The sequence below is a fragment of the Papaver somniferum genome, chromosome 7, assembly GCF_003573695.1.
Source record: "Papaver somniferum cultivar HN1 chromosome 7, ASM357369v1, whole genome shotgun sequence".
Classification (NCBI taxonomy): Eukaryota; Viridiplantae; Streptophyta; class Magnoliopsida; order Ranunculales; family Papaveraceae; genus Papaver; species Papaver somniferum.
Window position 1 is genome coordinate 233,877,911 of NC_039364.1, and position 17,758 is coordinate 233,895,668.

Consider the following 17,758-nt stretch of genomic DNA (forward strand, 5'->3'; position numbering starts at 1 on the left):
TCTAAATGGATGGATTCATCGTTCTTACCAAGTTTAAATTCTGGACCCTCCTAGAGATTCTTGGTTCATAGTTTATATGGATTTATACCACATTTGAAGTTCGAATTAACACTGAGCTTCATATTTAACGATTCTGGTGATATATCATGCTCAGTTTCAAGTTAGAACCCTCCAAGAGCTTCTTGGTTCATAGTTTGTATGGCGTTATACCACATTTGAAGTTCGAATCGACACTAAACTTCATATTTATGGATTTCAGTGATGTATCCTGCTAAGTTTGAAGTCAGAACCCTCCCGGAGCTTCTTGGTTGAGAGTTTGTACGCCGTTATGCCATATTTGAAGTTCGAATCGACACTGAGCTTCATATTTATCGATTTTAATGATGTATCCTTCTAAGTTTGAAGTCAAAACCGTCCCGAAGCTTCTTGGTTCATAGTTTGTATGCTGTTATACCACATTTTAAGTTCGAATCAACACTGAGCTTCATATTTATCGATTTCGATGATGTATCATGCGAAGTTTGAAGTTAGAACCTTCCCGAAGCTTCTAAGTTCATAATTTGTATGTCGTTATACCACATTTGAAGTTCGAATCAACACTGAGCTTCATATTTATCGATTTCGATGATGTATCATGCTAAGTTTAAAGTCAGAACACTCTCGAAGCTTCTTGACTCATAGTCTATACGTTATTATACCACACTTGAAGTTTGAATCAATACTGAGCTTCATATTTATCGAATTTTGATGATGTATCCAGCTAAGTTTGAAATCAGAACCATCATGAATTTCATGGTCCATCTATAATAATCTTATAACCTGAGTTTACCAGTGTGAACTAAAGCTACTTCATGACCTGTATAACTTGTCAAAATTACTTCATGACCTCTGCGACTAGTCGAAATTCAAACCGGAAGCACAAAGAGAAAGCACAAAAACACAAAGAGAAAGCACAAAAAAACACATCAATTATCGAATTCATTTTCCATTTTCCCGATTCATTCTTATATATTTTTTGGATTTTTTTATATCAGAATGTCGATAACAACGTCCTAAATTTATTATTTTTTTTTTTTGATTTTTCTTCATGTCGAAGATTGATAATTAAACCGAAAACATGAGTTTAAATTAACACAAAGAGAAAGCACAAAGAAAACACACTTTCCTTGATCCGTATGGCACTCTTAACTTAAATCTATACCGTCCAAATATTTTCATAATCTGTATGACCCCATCCTACCACATCTTATCCGTTCAGATTCTTTTAGATAAAACAAATATTTTTCTCTCACTTATCTTCATACACTCACTTTTCTCTCGTCTCTCATCTTCCCCTCCCTCAGAAAAAAAAAAACCCTAACTCGAGTTGCGCCTCCCTCGGAAAAAATACAAACCTCACTCAAGATTTGTTTAACCAGTGATTTAACAAAGGAATCAGTTTCAGTATGAAGCAAATCATAAATCCTACATCTGAAAAAACGAAACCAAATCTCAAGATCTCTTCAGAACCTAATTCACTGATTTCCCAAATCCCTGATTCTCTTTTCGATTTCATACTGAATCCTCACAAACCCTAGCTTTAGTTCAAGTGGAAACCCTTAATTTCATCACTGATTTCTCTATTTTACTTCATCTTGAACTCATCCCCCCAAACCCTAACTAAGGAATGCTTTATCAAAACCGTGGCTACAATGTTCATGAGCCAATTCAATCGAATCGAATCATCTTTGCTTCAACACAGACTTCTAAGGTCTGTCCATAGAGTCAGATCGCTACAAAACACAGACTTGTGAGGTCTTGAACGTGTTTGCCTGATCTGATACCAATTGAAAAAGCGGGGGTCTAACATCACCACCCAATATTTCGGTTAGCAATCTGTATGGACAAACTCCAATATACTTTTTATGATAATCAACTTGACAGTCAGACTCAATCAATAAAAAGATATATCAAAGAGTTTATATCTCAATCTCTCGATTTAATCTTACTCAAGCAAACTGCGAGTCTCGATTAAAGAAAGATAGACTTGGATGGTACCAAATACCAATATCCAAGGATCAATCAATATCAATCAAATCGTTAGGTCAGACTATCCAATTGATTGATCTAACGCACAACCTGTATTATTTCTATTATATAAACTAATATAATACGGAAAGACACCAGAAGTTTTGTTAACGAGGAAACCGCAAATGCAGAAAACCCCCGGGACCTAGTCTAGATTGAATACACACTGTATTAAGCCGCTACAGACACTAGCCTACTCCACGCTAACTTCAGACTGGACTGTAGTTGAACCCAAATCAGTCTCCATTGATCCAAGGTATAGTTGCACCCCTACGCCTCTGATCCCAGCATGATACTACCCACTTGATTACCTTAGCTGATCTCACCCACAATTAAGAGTTGCTACGACCCAAAATTGCAGGCTTTAGCAATAAACAAATCTGCTTCCCACAGAAAAGTCTATCAAAGGATAAATCTGTCTCCCACAGAAAAACCCTAAAGTTTTGTTTCGTCTTCTGATATGAAACCAAGGTGAACAGAAACCAATTGATAATCCAGTCTTATATTCCCGAAGAACAACCTAGATTAATCAATCACCTCACAACAATCTTAATCTATGGTAGCGAAACAAGATGTTGCGGAATCACAACTATGAGACGAAGATGTTTGTGATTACTCTATCGGAGAACTCTCACAATCCCAAGCCAATCAATCTGATTGTACTCGTATGATAGAAGATGCAAGATCAGATCACACAACTACGATAAAAGTAGTATTGGTTTGGCTTCACAATCCCAATGAAGTCTTTAAGTCGTTTAACCCGGTTTGAGAAAACAAAAACAGAAGGTTAAAAAAGAACCGACTCTAGCTTACAAACTAGTATCACACGAAAGGTGTGGGGATTAGTTTTGCACAATACTAGATGTCTCCTATATATAGTCTTCAAATCAGGGTTTGCAATCAATGTTAGCTTAGTAACAAAGCATTCAATATCCACCATTAGATGAAAACCTGATTTAGATTCAAGCTAATATTTCTCAACCGTTAGATCGAAAACTTAGCTTGTTATACGCTATTGGATTGAACTCTTCTAGGTTTGTTAACCGTACCCAAACGTGTGCATTGTTGGTTTGAACAGAATCAACCAAAAGGTTAGCCATATGAGAATTTCATATCAACCATGTTCTTCTTCACCATAACTAGTTCAAATGACTCAATTGAACTAGTTAAGAGGGTTGTTCAATTGCAAGGAATATCATGTACTACACAAGACACAATTGAAGCAAAGATGATTTGATTCACTCGAATCAGTTTATGAACTTTATAGGCACGGTTTGCAAACTGCATTCCTTAGTCTTATAAGTTTAAGTTCAGAAATCATCTTCAGATATATAACCTTCTCAAGTTCGCAGACTAGGTTCGCGGACTTAATCAATCGGGTAGAGTTCACAAACTCCAGCAGAAATTCTCGGGATGAGAACTACGCCGGTTCGCGGAATGGGTTCACGAACTTGGCTCACGCAAGTAGTTTGTCAACTCTAACAGAAATTCTCGGGTTTGAGAACTTCGGAAATTCACGGACCGAGTTCGCGGACTTGGCACTTGCCATCCGATTTCTCTTGATCTACAAAGTTCGCAAACTTTGGTTCAAGAAATAGGACTTATACATAAATGTGTTTCCACAACAATGTTTATGTCCACCATTGGTTATGTAATCTAAACTCTCATTTCAATCATTGAAACATTCTCAGAGAACGTTATATAGTTGTTATTATTTTTCGTCAGAGCAATTTTCAAAGTGATTGAAACATATCATGACTTTCATCACTCGGTAAAGATAAACTTGATTGAAGCAAAAATCTTACCAACACTTATTTCGAGATAGATAGGCGAGGTATACTCAGCTCGAAATACTAAATGTGTATGATTCAGTCTATATATATAGCATACGACTTCTTGTCTCAAAGAGTAGGAGATAGAGTAGATATACTTTTGAGTGATAGATAAGCTCAAGTCTTCACATACATTTTTGTCGAGAAGCTCCACCGGTTCCTTGAGTAGCTCTTATTCTTGTATGATGAATTGCCATGAAGTCCTTGAGCTCAACTACACTTTTTATCCTAGTCTGAGACTTAATTATAAAGGACTAGAAATCAAGACTTATAGCTTTGATCACTAACATTGACAAACTCTAACAGGTATATCTTACACTTTTGATACTAACATCGACCTTTCTGCTTATTCAGATGCTGATTGGGCGTGATGTGTAGAGGACAGAAAAAGTATATCAGGGGGGTTCTACTATGTAGGACTGAATCTTCTAGCTTGGCATGGCAAGAATTCTCAATCCCTGTACACATGTGAGGCAAAATATATTGTTGTTGGTTCATGTTGTACTCAACTTCTATGGATGAAACAAATGTTAGCTGATTATGGAGTTGATACTGGAATAATGAAAATCTTTTGTGATAACTCTAGTGTGATTCGAATCACTGAGAATCCCGTTGAGCACTCAAGAACGAAGCACATTGACATAAGGTACCATTTTATTCGTGATCTCTATGAAAATGGTATCATAAGTATGAAATTTGTGTCTTCCGAACAACATGTAAGGACCCTCGAGATCGTCAATGCTATTAGACCGGTCAAGTCTCAATTTAGCCGATAATAATTCTATTAGTTTAACACGAACGATAATTAGTAGGAAGTAATCTAAAAACGATCTAGTTACGAGACTAGTACCATCGGCTAGATCTCGAAAATTTATGCGAAATGGACTACTCGATCGTGCCAATCGGACACCGGGCGAAGAAGATATCATCGGATTTGTTTAAAGGGAAAAATAATCATTTTGCATCTCAGTCGACCTGGGATTCCCCTTAGCAAAGCAAGTTGGTGAAAACAGTGTTATCCTTGGTCTTATCCTCACCGACCGAGAAGATAAATTCATTCCCTTCTTCTTATCTCTTTATTTCTTCTTCTCCTCTTTCATTTTCTTATTCTCTCCTCGTCTGTTGCTGCCCGAGAGATGATTTGAGAATTTCATTGAGAAAATCAGTTTATGAGAAGGAGTAGATTAAGCAGTAGATGTTACTGATGTTATGAGGAGATGATGCTGATGTTTATCAAGTTTGGGAAAGAAGAAGCTGATGTTATTGATCAGAAATTAGGGTTTATAGAGGTGATTCAGGTTCTGAAGATTTATGAGAGGAAATTACAGCTATGATTGAATGAATAAACAAGGGTTAAGGTTTAAATTGAAGTTTTGGGGTTGTTCTGTAGTTGATTCGAGGATGAATAAATGAGTTAGGGTTCTTATGAACTGGAAGTTCGATTAGTGATGAATAAAAAGATTTAAGGAGTGGGTTTAGTCAATTGAGGAACTGGGTGAAGTTAATTGGATGTTACAGAGCTGTTTATGAAGAAATGAAGAATTAGGGTTACATGAGAAGAATTCTGAGAAGATTTAGAAGATGAAATTGAAGCTTTAAAATTTTGATTAGAGGTGGGTTTGACGTTAATTGGAGTATAGGTTGAAGAATACTTGAAGATTTACAGTTAAGGTTTTGAAATTGAGGTTTGAAGTTGTTGATGGAACTTAGGGTTTGGATTTAACTTCGGGGATTAGTTGATGAAAACAGAATGAGAAATATTGATGATTTGATCAATAGAACGAGGAGATTGTGGTTATTGGAAGATGAAGTAGTTATGATAATGAATTAGGAAATTAGGTTTGGTGTTGAAGAATAGGAATTGAGTTACTGAGAACAAAGGATGTGATGAAGGTTGTTGAGTGTTTGTTGAGTTGAATTGATGAGATGAGGATGGTTTTGAGATGATCTGCTGAATTGAATCAGAAACAAAGAAGGGTTTGATACAATTGTGGAGTGAATCTATTTTGAGGTAATAGTTCTTCTGATTTGATTATTGAAGTTATTTAACCTTTTCCATTGTATATAGAAGTAGACTTTGAAATTAAGATATGAGATGAACATTATGGTTATATAATGAGTTGTACTTGCGTTTTAAGATCATGCTAGTCATAGAGAATTGGTAAGTGCAGGAATGATACATGGAATGAGCTTTTAGTGATGAAATGATGTTGTTAAATCTGGTGGTGATGATATCAATGTTACAGGGGAGTAGATTATATTGGTGGTGGTTCTGTGGTTTTAAGTTTGAACTAAAGTTTGTATTGTGTCAGTGTTGAAGTTATAGGGATGAGTTGGTAATGGTGGCTGTAGATGTATGCTGAAGATGATGTTGTTCTATGGAGGTGCAGTTGACTGGATGAAGTTGTAGTTGTTGGAGTTGCTTGTGAGATGATGAAGTTGTAATGAGTTCAGCTGAAGTTAATTGTGCTGGAAGGAGCTGTAATATGTGAGGGTATATGGAATTATGTTGGGTATCAAGGATTGCTTGCAATGGTGGTGGTGTCGTTGCTAAATCTGGTGGTGGTAGTGAATCGGAATACTATTGAAGTGGTGGATGGTTTGGGTTTGGTAATGAAACTGAGTTTGAGTTCAGTTTGGTGAGTGTGTAGTCATTGAAATATTGTAAGTGATGATGTGGTAATTCATGGAAACAGTATGAGATGTGTAGTAAGTGATGATGATTGTAAGGAATAGCTATTAGCTCCAGTGGAGGCTTGCTACTGCATTTGCAGGTAGACTTTAGTTGTATTTGTTAATTGACTTTGAAGTTTGTTTGAAAGAAATTGTAGTTGTTGAATTGTATGAACTTGTGCAACCTTGAGTTTAGGCCTATTAATCATCCTAGTCAGTTTAGCTGACTCAATTGGTTAGCTTGACTCAATGAATCTTGACTGAGCTGAATCCTTTGACTGAGTTGACCATTGACCTAGACATTGACCTGACCTTGGACGCCGACTGTTAGTGGACCTTTGACCGTCAACGACTGTTAGTTGACCCAATTGGGCCATACCTTGTATAATGGGCTTGAGCTTGGGTTTAATTTTCCAACTTTGAGGTATTAGATACTTATTGTCTGAATTAGCTTTCGATTCCTTCTACAAGTCGTAGATGTTCATAAGACTTAGATATTTGACTATAGCGATTCCTTCTACAAGTCGTAGATGTTCATAAGACTTAGATATTTGACTATAGGACCAATTTAAATGAGTTAGTAACTATTAGATATGCTAAAAATAGAAAATGAAAAGGTATAGAATCGTAAATGGGCCTTGAACCGTTAGATAGCACTATATGATTTTTGTATGAGACATTTTGGGTAGAATCTTAGAATTCTTGTGTGATTAACAGTTAGTCTATATTAACAACGATCGATTCAAAGGATGAACCAATGGATCGTGGATCTCGAGGCAGGCTTGGCTTGTCATCAAAAGAGGTGGGAATACATTTGACTCTTTGTAATCATTGTTGTTTCTTTTACAAAAGTCTTTGTTTAATAAACTTATGCATTGTCAGTTTATGCATTCCATGTTTTATTTAAGTTGCACTATGATTATTCTGTTGATTCTGTTAAACTTTCCACGCTTTGAAAAGGACTTGAGTTTGTTTATCATATGAATTGTTATGGGAAATGAGAATTTCCACGTGTGATATATAGGATACACTCCTTCACATTTATATCTACATGAATTCAGCTTTTATTTCTTAGAGTGGGTCACCATGGTCTTGGTGATATCAATAGCTATTGAGTGTGGTTAACACGAATATTATACATTGTTTGGTGAAGGAGTTTGTTCATATACATGTTTGTTTATTTCGGTGCGGATAGGCTCTTTCACATTTATACCTACATGAATTCAGCTTTTATTTCTTAGAGTGGGTCACCATGGTCTTGGTGATATCAATATCTAATGAGTGTGGTTAGTACGAATATTATACATTGTTTGAAGAAAGAGCCTGTCCATATTCGTGTTTGTGTATCTCAGTGACTTGGTCACTATTAATGTCTGGGAAAACATTATTGTTTTTCTTAACCTTGCTTATGGTTACTTAGAAGTTAAATGTTAATTATTTCCACTTTCAGATTTCAGAGACAGATCAGAGTTGCGCAACGAAAGCTTCAAGTGTTAACTTCGTTAGATAGTTAACTTTGGCTATGTTTATTATGTTGCGTATTATAATTACAAACCAAATGAATATCGTATGTGTATCATTTGAGAGGATCTATTGTTGTATATATTTCTGAGCGGGGCTAGTTATTGGGTTAAGTTTTTGTAGCAGATTACTTAATTGAATGCTTAAGTAAATGATTAGATTCGTGGTGCCTCCTTAATTAGTTAATCTCTTGGATTAGTTAGCTGCTAGCTTAGGGGGCACTACACAACAATTGGCCGATATTCTTACTGAACCACTAGTGCTACGTTTCAACACTTGCGGCAGTCTATTGGTGTTGTTTTGGTTCATTAAAACGTTTTTATAACTCTTGCCCCTATGCTTATCTCTATCTTTTGGGCAGTTGAGTTTGAAACTCCAGTAGGTTTCGTCCAATTCAGTTTCTGTAGAGTTGTTTTTGTCTTCTCGTTGTCCTTTTGTTTCAAAATCCTTATTTACGATCGCTTTTGTTGATCTTTCGGGAATGACATCAAATGGGGGAGAGCTTTTGAACTTGTGCTTAATGGTAATATCTTGACGGGAGTGCGGTTGTGGAATATTAGAAGGGTTATCTTGTATCTTTAAACTCCTTGATGAATGCTATTAGCTTCGTCTATATGATTGCATCTAAATTAGATGGTATGTATATTTTCTTTATCTTTACCTTGTGACGAAAGTCGTGATATGTTTCAATCATCTTGAAAATTTCTCTGACGAAAAATGGTTTGTGAATAACAACTGTATAACATCCTCTGAGAATGTTTCAATGATTGAAATGAGAATTTAGATTACATAAACAATGATGGACATAAACATTATTGTGGAAACACATTTATGTATAAGTCCTATTTCTTGAACCAAAGTTTGCGAACTTTGTTGATCAAGAGAAACCGGAGAATGGCGTGAGCCAAGTCCGCGAACTGCCGAACTTCTCATCCCGAAAAATTCTGCTAGAGTTGACGAATTGTTGCGTCCGAGAACCCAGTCCGCGAACCGGCGGAAGGTCTTTGCCGAGATTATTTGCTGGAGTTTGTAAACTCTACTGGTTGCTTAAGTCCACGAACCTAGTCTGCAAACTTGAGAAAGGTTATATATCTGAAGATGATTTCTGAACTTAAACTTATAATGACTAAGGAATGCAATTTGCAAATCATGGCTATAAAGTTCATTAACCGATTCGAGTGAATCAAATCATCTTTGCTTCAATTGTGTCTTGTTTAGTACATGATATTTCCTTGCAATTGAACAACTCTCTTAACTAGTTCATCGGAGTCAGTTGAACTAGTTATAGTGAAGAAGAACATGGTTGATATGAAATCCTCATATTACTAACCTTTTGGTTGACTATTATTGAACCAACAATGCACACGTTTGGGTACGGTTAACAAACCTAGAAGCGTGCAGTTCAAGTATGTATAACAAGATAAGTTTTCGATCTAACGGTTGAGAAGTATTAGCTTGAATCTAAATCAGGTTTTCATCTAACGGTGGATATTGTTTGCTTTGTAACCAAGGCAAAACCTTGAAAGACTATGTATAGGAGACATATGGTATTGTGCAAAACTAATCCCCACACCTTACGTGTGATACTAGTTTGCATACTAGAGTCGATTCTCCTTTAACCCTCTGGTTTTCTTTTCTCAAACCGGGTTAACGACTTAAAGACTTCGTTGGGATTGTGAAGCCAGACCGATACTACTTTTATCGTAGTTATGTGATTTGATCTTGCATCTTCTATCGTACGAGTACAATCAGATTGATTGGCTTGAGATTTGATATCTCCGAGAGGCAAGATATAAAAAGTAATCACAAACACTTAGTCTCATCGTTTGTGATTCCGCAACATCTTGTTTCGCTACCATACAATAAAGATTTTTGTGAGGTGATTGATTAATCTAGGTTGTTATTCGGGAATATAATACCGGATTATCAATTGATTCATGTTCACTTTGATTATTATCAAAAGACGGAACAAAACTTTTAGGGTTTATCTGTGGGAGACAGATTGATCCTTTGATTGACTTGTCTGTGGGAGACAAATTTGTTTATTGTTAAAGCCTACGATTTTGGGTCGTACCAACTCTTAGTTGTGGGTGAGATCAGCTAAGGGAATCAAGTGCGCAGTATCCTGGTGGGATCAGAGGCGTAGGAGCATAACTGTACCTTGGATCAGTGGGAGATTGATTGAGGTTCAACTACAGTCCAGTCCGAAGTTAGCTTGGAGTAGGCTAGAGTCTGTAGCAGCTTAATATAGCGTGTGTTCAATCTGGACTAGGTCCCGGGGTTTTTTTGCATTTGCGGTTTCCAATATTTGTTACCTACTAAAAGTTGTTTTAAGCTACAAAGGGGAGGAGATGTTATCCATTATACTATTGAATTTAAAGGTCTAACAATGTACATATGAGTACATAAACTGAGTACGATTGGCGAACCCAGTTCGCGAACAATGTACATCTGAGTTTCTGAGTCAAGTAGGGTTGGCGAACCTGGTTCACAAACCGTAGCTTCATGTAAATGTACCTGTTACATTTTGTTCTATTTTTATATATTTTTTTTTGACATTACATGCGATTATAATCTGACTTACGCGGATATTATCAAATATTTTTGAGCACTAACTTTCCATAAGTGTCAGGCCATGAAACTAATAGTTCCAGACACAACCAAGTCATGTATTGTATTTGTTTACACTAAAGAAAATAGTCAACCAATTGTAGAAATTAAATTTAATGTGCATAATATGAAAATTAGGGAATGCAAAATAGCTTTAGAAACATCACACTCTACCATAATGTGTTGACAAATTTACTGCAATTACCACATAAAGCACAAAGGTTACTTTGGTGATTAGTAAACTTCACAATTCGATCAATATTTGGTGAGCACCTATGCAGGCGTTTTCATATGAAAATGTTGAATTTTCAGTTTACATTTGAGTCATTGGTGGAAGGATAAAGAGAAAGCTCACTATCTATAATAACTTTATAAGCTGACTTAACACTGAAACAATCATCTCTATTTTCTTTTTATCTTAATTTGTCTACTCCATATATCAGAAATCTGGTTAAAAATTACATTGTACATTTGAGAGTGTTTATTTTCCAAGATTTAGACTCATCATCAATGAGTTGATCAACTATTTGGATACTCATAGAATAGAATTTAAATTTAAATGATGAAGGAGAATCTCTTTCTGGAATCCCATTGTATTTCCAAGTTGAAATACATTTCCCATCGCATACTTCCAAACATAATGTTTTTGACTAGTTTTCGTACCTTTGACATATGCGGCTCCATATCCATAAACCATTGTTATTGCTATAAACATGTAAAGGATTAGAACTTTCGATGTACTTGGTAGCAAAATTCTTACCCATAACATCCCGTCGTTCACAAATTTTCAAACCAGTATAGCAAGGAGTTAGAATTTCCAACTCTCCTAGTAACAAGACTCTTGTCGGCTAGTTTCCTAGGCATGACAGCCTCACCATATCCATATATGTTTGCCCGAAAATGCTAAGTGTATCGAGGCCCGTAAAATCGGTGCTCGGTGTAAAACGTTCCGCCCAACACAGCTCGGCACACGAATTCGGCGTACTTCAGTGTCATGTGCCCTGTTGTGATTTGCCAACGATTTAAACGTGTTGTGCCGTGTTGTGTTTTACTAGTCAAAAATTAGGAACAACACACGAATAAATGTGTCGTGTTGTGCCGTGCTGGCACACGTGTTATAAACAATTTGAAACCACTTAATGGTATACATTAAGTCGGACATTATCACGAGAATCTAAATAGACAACACATCATTTAAATTTACTTCAGAAATTATTTCAAGTAAAGTTAACAAGTCTAAATAACAAGAAATAACTCATTAAATATAGAATTGGGCCTCTGTCATGTAAAGTAAATGATCTAGTCAAATATAAGTAACGACATTATAGCAACGGTATTGAAATATATTTTCCAAATGTTTAGGTATTATATGTGTTGTTATAAAAATAGGCCATTATAACAGCGATAAAATGTCAAAAACTAACTAGAATATATATTCTTTTGTGATATATACACAAAATGTAGCGTATTGTGCCGTGTTATATGGTGTACTTGTGCGTGCTATGAGGTGTTGTGCTGGGCCACATGTTTATCCGTGCCGCATACTGTGATGTGCTATTGTACCTCTTAGGCTAACCCAACACAACCCATGAAACTAACATGTTGGGTCATGCTGTGCTGAATCACGTGCTGGTCTGGGTTGTGCTCAGATTTTAGCGTGCTAGGCTGGATTGTGCTCGTGCTGGCACAACCCAATTTACACCTCTACTCTCACGTTATGACAAGCCTCGCCACCAAAATGTGGCCTTCGTGGGTGGTAGAGCCCTCATCCTATGTTTACCCCCTAATTACATCTTCTGTGAACGAACACCACCACTCATGGTCCCATTACTCCATGACTCGTCTTCTATTCTTCATCCACAACTGCTCTAATTTCTCTAAGTTTGTTAAACCCCTGATTTTGCGATTCGGTGCCCAAAAAAATGGTTTAGGGTTTTCAATCTCATCGAAGATCGCCACTCAATATATCCAAAGTCCCTCTAGGTGATTTTCTAAGGTTTTCTCTCTCTCTCTTTTTCTACGAAGCAATCAAACTGATAAAGAACAGTATTTGATTTTGTGATTAAATTTCGTTACTGAAATCGTGCTTTCTGACTTGGTTTTTTTATTTTTACGTTTTTAGTTGAGTTAAGGTAAGGAGTCCGTTTTAATTTCTTCCAATTTAGTTTTAATTAAGATTTTTCCATTGGACTAATATTTCTGTGGATTTTCCTAAAATTTTCAATTGATATGTGCAGTACAATTGATGATTACTAAATTGGATGCATTGTTCTTCTTAAGGGTTCTCCAGACCAGTTGCAGAAATATTTAATCCTTTGTGATGGCGTATCAAGTACAAGTAACTGATGCACTATCAGTAACATTTCCAAAACCTTGCCTGACCAATAATTTATATGTTGACAACACGTAACCACATGAGGTCCTATACCTCGTGTGGTTACAACTGAAGGAAATATTGCTGATGCTAAACTCGCCAAGTACTGTGTTGAGATTGAAAATTTGTTACAACCGAAGGAATAACACGAAACTGAAACAATAGTCCTAAGTTCTGCAACAGTTCACATCTACTTTAAATTAAATGTGGGTAGGTTAATGTTTAGTTTATCAATCTGTAGACTTTTGTTGCAATATAATTTTGTAGACATTTTCGATAATAAATGGAATTAGGTCTTTGTTTCTTTTCGATAGTTGATGGTTGATTTTCTTTTATTTTATTTTCAGGTTATGACTCGAACTGGAAATGCTAATTATTGGTCCAGCTGAATGAAATCCTTTGTGGTACGAGAACTGTCTCTCCGAATGATTAGTTAGCTGCTAGCTTATTTAGTTAATCTCTTGGATTAGTTAGCTGCTAGCTTAGGGGGCACTACACAACAATTGGCCGATATTCTTACCGAACCACTAGTGCTACGTTTCAACACTTGCGGCAGTCTATTGGTGTTGTTTTGGTTCATTAAAACGTTTTTATAACTCTTGCCCCTATGCTTATCTCTATCTTTTGGGCAGTTGAGTTTGAAACTCCAGTAGGTTTCGTCCAATTCAGTTTCTGTAGAGTTGTTTTTGTCTTCTCGGTGTCCTTTTGTTTCAAAATCCTTATTTAAGATCGCTTTTGTTGATCTTTCGGGAATGACATCGAATGGGGGAGAGCTTTTGAACTTGTGCTTAATGGTAATATCTTGACGGGAGTGCGGTTGTGGAATATTAGAAGGGTTATCTTGTATCTTTAAACTCCTTGATGAATGCTATTAGCTTCGTCTATATGATTGCATCTAAATTAGATGGTATGTATATTTTCTTTTAGTCATGAAATGTCTCTTACGAAAATTTCATTATGATCCCGTTCTTGTACCTTTGCCAATTTTATTGACAAAAAGGGGGAGAATTAATATGTAGTTCACACTACAAATACATATGGTTTTCGGATCATTGTATAAGGGGGAGTGGTTTCCATGTGAGATGGAGTATTGACTAAGGGAGAGTGATACATATCACCATAGTATTATTGTTGAAATTCTGATACAATTGGACTTTGACACTATGTAATAATACTATGACACTGTATAACAATGATCGAGACCGATGCTTTCTCATTGTTAAAGCTACGGATCTTCAACAACGGTGATATTAAACTTACGACCTTTGGCATCATTGGAGTACTTGGAAGTGACGAAGATTTCGAGGAATGTTGAAGATTAGACTATGGAATAGGAGCCACTAAAGTTTCTTTATCTTTTTTGTATTCCATATGTATTGATAGTTTTGTCACTAAAATCGAAAAAGAGGGAGATTGTTAGAGCATCGCTCGGTCAACCTCGCATGCGTTGCTATCTCAAGCATGTTTGTCTGATCAAAACTATAAGTCTTGATTTCTAGTCTATTATAGCTAAGTCTCGGACTAGGATAGAAAGTGTAGTTGAGCTCAAGGACTTCATGGCGGTTCATCATACAAGAAGAAGAACTACTCAAGGAATCGGAGGAACTTCTCGACAAAAAGGTATGTGAAGACTTGAACTTATCTGTCACTCAAAAGTCTATCTACTCTATCTCCTACTCTTTGAGACAAGAAGTCGTATGCTATATATACATAGACTTGGATTATACATATTTGGTATTTCGAGCCGAGTATACCTCGCTTATCTATATCTCGAAATATGTATTGGTAAGCTTTTCGCTTCGATCAAATTTATCTTTACCTTGTGACGAAAGTCATGATATGTTTCAATCATCTTGAAAATTTCTCTGACGAAAAATGGTTTGTGAATAACAACTGTATAACATCCTCTGAGAATGTTTCAATGATTGAAATAAGAATTTAGATTACATAAACAATGATGGACATAAACATTATTGTGGAAACACATTTATGTATAAGTCATATTTCTTGAACCAAAGTTTGCGAACTTTGTTGATCAAGAGAAACCGGAGAATGGCGTGAGCCAAGTCCGCGAACTGCCGAACTTCTCATCCCGAAAAATTCTGCTAGAGTTGACGAATTGCTGCGTCCGAGAACCCAGTCCGCGAACCGGCGGAAGGTCTTTGCCGAGATTATTTGCTGGAGTTTGTAAACTCTACTGGTTGCTTAAGTCCACGAACCTAGTCTGCGAACTTGAGAAAGGTTATATATCTGAAGATGATTTCTGAACTTAAACTTATAATGACTAAGGAATGCAGTTTGAAAATCATGGCTATAAAGTTCATTAACCGATTCGAGTGAATCAAATCATCTTTGCTTCAATTGTGTCTTGTTTAGTACATGATATTTCCTTGCAATTGAACAACTCTCTTAACTAGTTCATCTGAGTCATTTGAACTAGTTATGGTGAAGAAGAACATGGTTGATATGAAATGCTCATATTACTAACCTTTTGGTTGACTATTATTGAACCAACAATGCATACGTTTGGGTACGGTTAACAAACCTAGAAGCGTGCAGTTCAAGTATGTATAACAAGATAAGTTTTCGATCTAACGGTTGAGAAATATTAGCTTGAATCTAAATCAGGTTTTCATCTAACGGTGGATATTGTTTGCTTTGTAACCAAGGCAAAACCTTGAAAGACTATGTATAGGAGACATATGGTATTGTGCAAAACTAATCCCCACACCTTACGTGTGATACTAGTTTTCATACTAGAGTCGATTCTCCTTTAACCCTCTGGTTTTCTTTTCTCAAACCGGGTTAACGACTTAAAGACTTCGTTGGGATTGTGAAGCCAGACCGATACTACTTTTATCGTAGTTATGTGATTTGATCTTGCATCTTCTATCGTACGAGTACAATCAGATTGATGGCTGAGATTTGATATCTCGAGAGCAAGATATAAAAGTAATCACAAACACTTGTCTCATCGTTTGTGATTCCGCAACATCTTGTTTCGCTACCATACAATAAAGATTTTTGTGAGGGTGATGATTAATCTAGGTTGTTATTCGGGAATATAATACCGGATTATCAATTGATTCATGTTCACTTTGATTATTATCAAAAGACGGAACAAACTTTTAGGGTTTATCTGTGGGAGACAGATTGATCCTTGATTGACTTGTCTGTGGGAGACAAATTTGTCTATTGTTAAAGCCTACGATTTTGGGTCGTACCAACTCTTAGTTGTGGGTGAGATCAGCTAAGGGAATCAAGTGCGCAGTATCCTGTGGGATCAGAGGCGTAGGAGCATAACTGTACCTTGGATCAGTGGGAAGATTGAGAGTTCAACTACAGTCCAGTCCGAAGTTAGTTTGGAGTAGGCTAGAGTCTGTAGCAGCTTAATATAGCGTGTGTTCAATCTGGACTAGGTCCCGGGTTTTTTTTGCATTTGCGGTTTCCAATATTTGTTACCTACTAAAAGTTGTTTTAAGCTACAAAGGGGAGGAGATGTTTTCCATTATACTATTGAATTTAAAGGTCTAACAATGTACATATGAGTACATAAACTGAGTACGATTGGCGAACCCAGTTCGCGAACAATGTACATCTGAGTTTCTGAGTCAAGTAGGGTTGGCGAACCTGGTTCACAAACCGTAGCTTCCTGTAAATGTACCTGTTACATTTTGTTCTATTTATATATATTTTTTTTTGACATTACATGCGATTATAATCTGACTTACGCGGATATTATCAAATATTTTTGAGCACCTAACTTTCCATAAGTGTCAGGCCATGAAACTAATAGTTCCAGACACAACCAAGTCATGTATTGTATTTGTTTACACTAAAGAAAGTAGTCAACCAATTGTAGAAATTAAATTTAATGTGCATAATATGAAAATTAGGGAATGCAAAATAGATTTAGAAACATCACACTCTACCATAATGTGTTGACAAATTTACTGCAATTACCACATAAAGCACAAAGGTTACTTTGGTGATTAGTAAACTTTCACAATTCGATCAAGAGTTGGTGAGCACCTATGCAGGCGTTTTCATATGAAAATGTTGAATTTTCAGTTTACATTTGAGTCATTGGTGGAAGGATAAAGAGAAAGCTCACTATCTATAATAACTTTATAAGCTGACTTAACACTGAAACAATCATCTCTATTTTCTTTTTATCTTAATTTGTCTACTCCATATATCAGAAATCTGGTTAAAAATTACATTGTACATTTGAGAGTGTTTATTTTCCAAGATTTAGACTCATCATCAATGAGTTGATCAACTATTTGGATACTCATAGAATAGAATTTAAATTTAAATGATGAAGGAGAATCTCTTTCTGGAATCCCATTGTATTTCCAAGTTGAAATACATTTCCCATCGCATACTTCCAAACATAATGTTTTTGACTAGTTTTCGTACCTTTGACATATGCGGCTCCATATCCATAAACCATTGTTATTGCTATAAACATGTAAAGGATTAGAACTTTCGATGTACTTGGTAGCAAAATTCTTACCCATAACATCCCGTCGTTCACAAATTTTCAAACCAGTATAGCAAGGAGTTAGAATTTCCAACTCTCCTAGTAACAAGACTCTTGTCGGCTAGTTTCCTAGGCATGACAGCCTCACCATATCCATATATGTTTTCCCGAAAATTCTAAGTGTATCGAGGCCCG

The 17,758-nt window shown here is 36.2% G+C and overlaps 1 long non-coding RNA gene across 1 annotated transcript; it reads left to right on the forward strand.

The window, feature by feature from the left end:
- Positions 1–4,990: 4,990 nt before the first annotated feature.
- LOC113299861 lies at positions 4,991–7,479 on the forward strand. Its single transcript, XR_003335228.1, has 2 exons — positions 4,991–6,673; positions 7,290–7,479. It is a non-coding gene; the product is annotated as an uncharacterized LOC113299861 (long non-coding RNA).
- The last annotated feature ends 10,279 nt before the right edge of the window (positions 7,480–17,758 follow it).